Here is an 8,965-nt window from a genome sequence, read left to right on the forward strand (position 1 = left end):
GGAAAAACATAAAAAATAGTAAATCATATAAGATAAATTGAAAAATTATATATTACACTATAGGAGAGAGTCCTCTTCAAGAATATATAAGTTTTTGGGGGATTGCTATAGTTTTGATAGGGGAAATTTGGTGGGAGACGAAAACTATCAATTTCGGGAAACTTCGACTTTGAATTGTTATAATGGTGAAAATATACATCGAAATCAGTTTTTTTTTTTTCTGCACTGGCTATGGATGTCATCTAAATCATATTTCAAAATCAGAGGAAAACAAGATTATTTACATGTAGTTTTGTGGTGGGAGGTGAAACCTCTGATTTGCAGTATTTTTCAGTAATTGAAAAAAGGACTTTAATAATTTAAAAAAAAACATATCAATTCTTGTTCCAATTTTTTTTTTAAAATAATAGGCATAAACTTCATCCAATTTCACCTATATATGCAAATCATCAACCTTGGTAACAAGGTCTGCTAAACCCTCAACCATCAACTCACAATTACAAAAATTATATTGCACGATACAAATATTGACCACCAGACCAATATTATGATTTATATTACATAGCACGGACCTAAATAATATTCCCAAATTATCACATCCACCGAAAAACCCGCAAAGATCAACCGCAACACGCTACACCACCAAAAATACCGTATAACACGAAAATCATCACCGGTTCATAGAAATCGCCAAAAATTTGCACAACAATCAATGTGGATTGCCAAAAAAATAGTAGATGACTAGGAAACACTAGCAAGCATGTTAGAATCATCTAGAACAGTTGCACCAACACCTCTTTTCAAATCTTCATCGATCAATGTCTCAAAGATCAAGAACACAACCAATCAACAACTGTCACGAAGAAAGATAACTTGTGGGGTACCAAATCACAAACCATTTGAACTAAGATTCACAAGATCATCACAAACAATAATCCAAAGTCTCAGCACAAGATCTGATCACACTGAAATATACCGAAGAAAATACCGAATTCTGCAAAACAGTGATCAGCAAAACCAAACTACTAAAAACCAAATCAAAAACTCTTCCCAAACTCACCGAAATAGACTATAGGAATATGTTGACATCAATGACAACAACATATCCTAGCAGCAACAATGATCAACCAAATCCAACAGTCCCAACCTCCCAAAATCCTTCACTTTCTTGCAAAGCTACCATTTGTTGGCTAAAATGTTTACAACTCTAAGAAATGTGATCTTTTGGACTTTTGAGGTACCAGTGTACATCCTATGTGTTGCCTAAATTTGTTGATTTTTGGTCCTTCCTTGCAAAATATTCTTGCAACCAATGAAATTGATAAATCCCTTTCTTGAAGTTACCTGGCATGATTTTTGGGGACATAGAGATGTCTATCTCCTTGAAGTGGTCTCATGTCCTCCTTCAAATTCCATCAAGATTCTTTGGGTCTATGGTGTTAATTTCTTTGTAGACTTTTAGTGGACAACTAGACATTCAAGCTTATATTCATATCATCATGATATTTTGTCTATCCTTGTGAAAACCCTTTAAAATTAAGCTAATCTCTTAGGAAAATCAAGGGATGTGTAATTTTAATTAGGATGTGCAAGTGAGTTATCCCAATGCAATATCTAGATCTCTATGGAATTTTAGCATCTTTTCCTTACAAAATTGTTAAGGGAGTAAAAAGGTAGAAATATTAAAAACTTGTGGGACTCTAATAGACTAGAGGATATTCCAACATTTGCATTTCCCAAAATTCTTGATCCTTAACTAGTCACCACAACCACTAACATATTGAAACAAAAGGGCTTAAAAGGTAGAGAATTAAATTGCAAACCTCCATATAATGTAGACTTCCAATTTCAAGCTTGAAGTTTGGATCTCCCTCCCATTCCTACACTTTGTCATGGAAAGTCATGCATTTGCTAAATGACATGAGACTTGTGCCAATTTTTAGACTTCAACATATTGTTTAAATTGTCCTAAGTCCACACCTTAGATTTCCACGAAAGTGTTTTCTTGTGACCACATTGTTAAAACTTGATAATTTGTGGGGTTTCCCTGGATTGCTAGACATGACTTTTCAAATCCTTCAAAGGTCCAAACTAGTAGGAATTAGTGCATGACATAAGTTAATAGTTTTGATTCGATAAGAATAGAAAGGGTCCAAACCCATTACAAGTCAGCGATCAAGGTAAAAAGAATGAATCTCACAAGAAATGAGATTAGGAAAGAAGATTTCACCAAAGCAAGGAACCAGTGGGAGATGAGGGTCCCAACCCTGAGCAATAGAGTTCTCTTTCACAACATTTGAAAGAGAAATGGGAGAAAGAGAAGGTGGATTTTTCCTCCTCCTATGGACTACTGTCCAAGTTATATTACCATCCAAGGCCACATTACAATGGGAAACAAGTGGTGATCCTCCCATTGGGGAATCAACAATAATAGAAGTGGGGACAAGATGAAGGGGTGAGATATATTCATCAACCACGGCAGGATTCAGAAGCTATGAGGAAGCACCCAAAGAAATCTAAGTCAAGCATGAAGTAAGAGGAGATTGAATCTATGAGGAAGAAATCTAAGATAGATAAGGAGTAGTAGGGGCTTCTAGGTATGACAAAGCCACTTCCAAAGCAATACATTCATCAATATCTTGAGAAGAGTGGTCCTCAAAGATGACCTCAACAGTTAAGTGATATTCCTTATAATTCTTCCACCATGTAGCAATTTATTTAAGACATGAAAGTGAGTAGTCTAAAGCCAAGTGACTAGTAGTGAAACAATAGTGGCAACAAAAAGGGAGCACCTCATAGTTCAAATGTTGTGTCTAAGTTCTATCTCAAACCATCATGACCACATCCCTAGAAATAGGTTTAAAGATGTCAATGTCAAATAAAATGCAAGCAAAGGTAGAATGACCTATATGTAAGGTGGACTCGTCAACCTTCAAAAAACACCTAACTAAATTTCTAATGGCCTCATAATAGGACTCCTCCCAGAACTAGAAGAGAAGATTTAGAAATCTAACCCCAACTAGACACACATGAAGTGGTTATGTGAGGGGATTGAACATTGACCAAGGTTTGATGGAGAGAGAGTGCTCTCCCCAAGCCCAAATTTGACCCAACACTAAATCTCAACCATTAGAGGAAGCAAAGGAAGCAATGGAGAAAGCTTTAGCATAAGAAAAACGTTCAGGGGTGATTAGATGTCAGGTTTTCCACTAGGTTCATACCAAGGAGTTGTTCAAAAACGTAAAGTCATACTAAGGAAATGTTAGAGATCATAGATCATGGTTGAGGCTTAACACATGCTAGATGACTATCAATATGTAATGTCGCAAATTGTATACCCTTTTACAATTTCAAACTATGTTTAGCACTCATTTTAGAGGTTGTGTTTGATATAATACAAATAAGTTCATCCCAAGTCCAGATTAGCAATATTGGCCTCTCCCCCAGTGCCTTGACTTTTGTGCAACTGAATTAGGTTAGACACTAGTACCCAACACTACTATCATCCCAATTTGGCTAAAAAATTAAACATTTGAATGTCTATGTCGATTCCTTAATGATTATATTCCTATGTCAACATCTCTCTAACTAATTATTAACAAAAATGTGTAAGTCACATATAGAGGTGACTCCTTCTCTCCTTTGAAATCTTATTTGATCATTATAACTCTCCAAGCACTCTAATGATCAAGCAATAAAAGTCAATAGAGTTGAGAAGTATTGTGACACTTTCAAGCATGTTCTCATTTACAATTGAAGTAATTTTATTTATTATTTGTTATCATGCTATGTACAAATACTTATAGGATCTCATTAACAATAGGTGTGGATTTCAAGCTAGGGCTTCACATCTTTGTTGTTTCAGAATTATTATTTGTTTATTTTCCTTTACCCTTGAGGGAGTACATGAAGAATTATCATTCCTCATTATTGAACTGTGGAGATGGGAACACCAAAATGAGTTTTAACTTAGGCAAGCTTGTAAGTAGCATTGTTGGCAATTGACACTCAATTGATTGGTTCCAATATGTTTTTATTGATGGAAACATGTTCCGGCTTCATATTTTGGTTTAGTAGTGTACCAGCACTGGCACTAACAGGTATCTTCACCGATTGGAAGGAATTATTTGGTTACCAGTATTGCAGGTCGACATGGTTCACATTCAGGTTATCGATATTGGAGGCCGACATCGTTTGGGAGATCCGGCATTGACAATTGTTTTTTATATTCATGTATTTATGTTATTGAGCTGACATGTATATTTATATTATAATTATCTTTGTAAGACGACATAAGGCATGATGGATTGTAAAGGGGTATATAGGTCAGTTGATTAGATCATTTTGTATGATATGGATATGTAAGGTTATGGAATGTAGTGGAGATGTGAGATATATGAGAGAGATCATGTATGTGAGGATATTTATGTAAGAGGTTATTTTGGTAAGGGTTTAGGGTTTTAGATCGAAACAAACAGAGCTTAACCGAAACTGTATTCAGGCATAGGAGATGATATCTTTGCAGTTCAATCATTTCTTTGGATTGTAGTCTGGATTTGTATGTAGTTAGTGAGGCTCCTTTTGTGATTAAGCAGTGTGCACTAGGCTGTAAGCCTTCCTGCAAGTGTAGGACCCTATATTTTGTAATATATTTTCATATGACCAGTGGATTGATATTGTGGGTCACAAATCCCACTATGTTTTTTCCTCTTTGAGGTTTTCCACATATAATTCTTTGTGTTATGGTATTCATTTGTGTGATTGGCTTACTCGTTTCTTTACTTCTTTCAATTCTATATGCACCAGTATACCGGTTGATGAATGCATGTTTTAATAAGGTTGAAATTGATCATTCTGGTAGAACACCAATTCACCCCCCCTCTCAGTGTTCTTGGATTCCAACAATTGGTATCAGAGCCTTGTGCCTCAAAGGAATTTTAACAGCTTGAGGAAGATCCTAAATCCTGAATCCATGGATATGAGTTTGGAGAAGCAACTTGAGGTAGCACTTGAAGATTATGATGTTGAAAGGTTGAAGAACTTAAGCTAAAAGATGAATTGAATTCTTCTCAGGAATTCATTCTTGTCCTACGGGAGAGGCTGTCATCTGTTCAGACTAGGAGGAAGGAACTTTTGCAGAATATAGATAATGAAGAGAAAGATGCCCTTAATGAAAGATGTTAGAAGTTGAGTTAGGAGAACATGGTTATGAAGAATGAAATGCAAGCCTTAACTATGAGTATGTCTAAGGAGATTGAAGATCGGATGAAAAAGGAAGAAAATCTTGTTGTATCTCTAAAAAACAAATTTGAGGAATGTGGAAGGTTGGTTCATGAAAATGATATGTTGAAAACCGATTTAGTACAATCCCAGAGTAATGAACAAGAACTTGAGAGACAAATGATAATTCTGAGAGATGATCTGACTACTACAAGTGAGTATACAGAAAAATTCAAGGTTAGTTCAACATAGCTTGATGAATTATTGAGAAGAAAAGACAAAATGGAGATTCCAGTCAACTTGGATTTGAACAAGGACATAGTTTTGATACTGCAAATGAAGATCAAAACAAGAAGGCATTGGTAAGGTAGTTTAATGCTTATAAATTTAATGGTAGATGCTTTGTTTGTAATAATTTTGGTCACATGGCTAGGCAATGTAGAAGTAGAGCAAATCATAATTATAATTTTGCTCTCGGTCAATGTTCTAAATGCAATAAGTATGGTCATAAGATAGAAGATTATAGAATGAATGTTAAATGTTATGCATATGGAAAATTTGGACATATGGCTAATTAGTGCAAATCAAGCAATTATACCGGTTTTAGCAAAGCAATTCAAAAGAACAATGTTACATGCTATGCATGCAATGAGGTTGGACATATTGCTAAGTTCTGTAGAAGCAAAAATCCACTGGTTGGTAATGATGGATCAAATGATAAAGGGAAAGAGAAGGTAAATGAAATCCGGAAAGATCATATCAAAAAGTGGGTCAGAAAGATAGAAGATCAATCAGCAGATGGAAATGCACCGGTTACTCAACTGGCAGAGGAGGTTGCTCCTGCATTGGCAAGAAGCTCATCTAGTAACTAAGGAAGATGCCTTAGGGGTAGCAAAAATTCATGAAGATAGTGCATATGTCCTGGGAAGAGGTTCTGGAAGATGTTCCAGACATTGGAGATGCTTATCCGACATGGAGATGTTTGATCGAGATCCGGTATCTTTCACCGGAAGTCATTCATATCAATGACAAATTAGAGTTTCTTAGAGGTTAAAAGGTTGAATTCACTTCATTTCCAATCACTTTGCATTCAGAGTGAGTCTAAGGCAATTCATTATGATCGATATCTTCTTGAGCGATTTCACCAACGATTGGAAGAGTTCTTTAGGGTTTTTCACCGACAGCTATTCACATTTATTTATCTTTCATCATGGAAGTGGGATACTCCTCTGTACCTATGTTTATTGCAAATCCTACTATTGTTGAGGTCAAGGACCGTCCTAGGCCAACTTTCAAATGATGCCCACATATAACCACCTTGGATGATTCGGTTGGTGCTTTTTACTGTGTCCTGGAAGGAGTTGAAGATGTCAGAGCTTACATTCACTGTCATATTGACAATTTGGGAACGAGTGATATTAAGAGCATGTATATGAGCGAGTTAATGGGATATTCTGGAAAGATTAAGCCTGAGTACCATCATATTGAGGATCTAGGGTTTACCAGCATCTTGGATATTCCAGAATTTGAAGATGAGATTGTTAGATATGTTTTGAGTAGAGTGCATGGAGAATTTATTTGGTTGGACAAACCGCATAAGATCTTGAAAGAGGCCATCAGGACAATCACCGGTTTACTGCAGGTTGGACAACATTCAAAGAAGAAGGTTTCTAATTATCAGGTCAACAAGATCACCAATGCAAAATCAAACAAGCGATCAATGAGGGTTAGTACTATCACCGACAAAGATATCAGATTCAGAAGCATGGTCATTGGTTACAAGGTAACTCAGTCAAACTGCCTGAATTTTGTTTCTAGCTCCTACATTTATGTAGCACATAAGATGGTGAGAGAGAATGAGAAGTTAGATCTCTGTGGATGAATGTTGGATGAATTGTTAATTAACCTAAGGAAGATCAAAGGAGAGAAGAAGGGAACAATCTGGTATAGTAATCTTATTGTCTGTTTAATGTTGTTGTTCATTAATGAGACTCCCAGTTTTGGGAAGAGACAATGGGCATTTGATATCCTGGTAGGAAGGCAACTAAAATAATCTATTGCAATATTGGGTAGTCAGTGAGATGACAAAGTGTGGGGTCACTTTAAAGCATTCCAAAAGGCTATGAATTCTAGGGAGAGGGTTCCAAAGCACATTTTTGAGAAGTACTCAACTGATATATGCTTCATGGTTAAGAAAGATGAAACTTTGATGGAGTTTGTCAGGCCCCGAAAGATTTGGATTGAGGAAATGGGTTATGAAGTTGTTGCACAGATTCTAGATGCTTATGCAAAGTTGCTAATTGATGCACCTATTGATGAAACTGTAAAATCCTTTGGTACTGCTAAGCAGAAAAAAAAAAAAGAGGTTGAAATTGAGTTTAACCGGAAGAAGAGAGAGAAGCGGCAGGGCAAGGCAAGTAAATTTGTTGAAAAGGTTTCACAGGATATCAAAGCACTAATTGTTGTTGTTCCAGAAAAAGGGAGAAAAAGGAAAGAGCCTTAAATATTCATTGAGCCAATTGCAGTAGACTCTAGATCTGATGATGACACACCCTTAGCATTCAAGAGGGTATTGAGGAAGAAAGGAGAAGAGACTAAGGTAGAAGCAAAGAAGCAACCAGTTAGGAAAGTTACTATCAGGGTACCAGTATAGAAATGAGCTCCAAAAGAAACACCTTCTGCCCCATCCGGTACTGGAAGAAGAAAGAAGATGGATGACATTGATCTGGCACTTGTCACTGATAATGTAAATACTATTCCACCCTAGACTTGTGCAAAATTGGTTGATGAAATCATTAAATATGGTATGTTGAAGAATGTACAGTTTTATTATGAGCATTTGGATGATGATGAATAGAGAGAAGTTGAGGAAGCAGTTTTGTTGTATTTGGATATTTATAAGAAATCCTTGTTAGAAATTGGAAAACCAAATACCGACAGAGTTATATGACATTTTAGATGCTATAAGATTATCAACAATGAAAGAGGATAGGCATATAAAGATTCAAGAGTTGTTAAATACTTGTGCATCCATTACTCCAGAGGAGTTGGACAAGACTCTTGAGGTTGCAGATAGGAAAATCTTTCACAACAAGCATAGAATAATCAGTCTTATGTTAGGTAGGGTCAATGAGATAGTCACTGAGACACACAAGGCATGGGTTCAGTTCTTGGCTACAAATCCTGGTTTTAATACTTCACTAAAACCTAAGATAGATACTATAGACATCCCAATTGAAGGGAAAGGTAAAGGTATTGTGAGTACTTCACCCTCAATTTTGAAAAATATTAAGATATTAGATATAGAGCCCCCGATAGAAACTAATGTACAGGCAAATGTTGAGATACTGAAAAAATTAGAGAGTGTAAAGGTTGCAAGTGTACAGGTTACTAATGTTGAGGATAATAGTCCTCTAGATTAGAATGTACAAGTTGAGGTCAGAATTCATAAGGAGGAACCAACAGTAACTATTACTGCACCAAGTGGCAAAGCCACCGGTGCAAGTGAGGAAGATATAAAGTTAAACCATCAAAGGAGAAGAAAGAGGAATCCAGCAGGGAACCGGTAGTGAGCCCATCATTGTTGTCAATTGACACCTCGCGGGTTGAAAAGAAAATCATAACGGAGATAAGTTCTACTGAGCTCATGATGATGGTTGCATGGAAAATGATGAAGGAAGGATCTATGGACAGAGGAGTTATTGATCAATTTATCCCCATTTTGCACAGACTTGTTCCGGGGTGC

This window comes from Cryptomeria japonica, chromosome 3 (assembly GCF_030272615.1).
Source record: "Cryptomeria japonica chromosome 3, Sugi_1.0, whole genome shotgun sequence".
Taxonomy (NCBI): domain Eukaryota; kingdom Viridiplantae; phylum Streptophyta; class Pinopsida; order Cupressales; family Cupressaceae; genus Cryptomeria; species Cryptomeria japonica.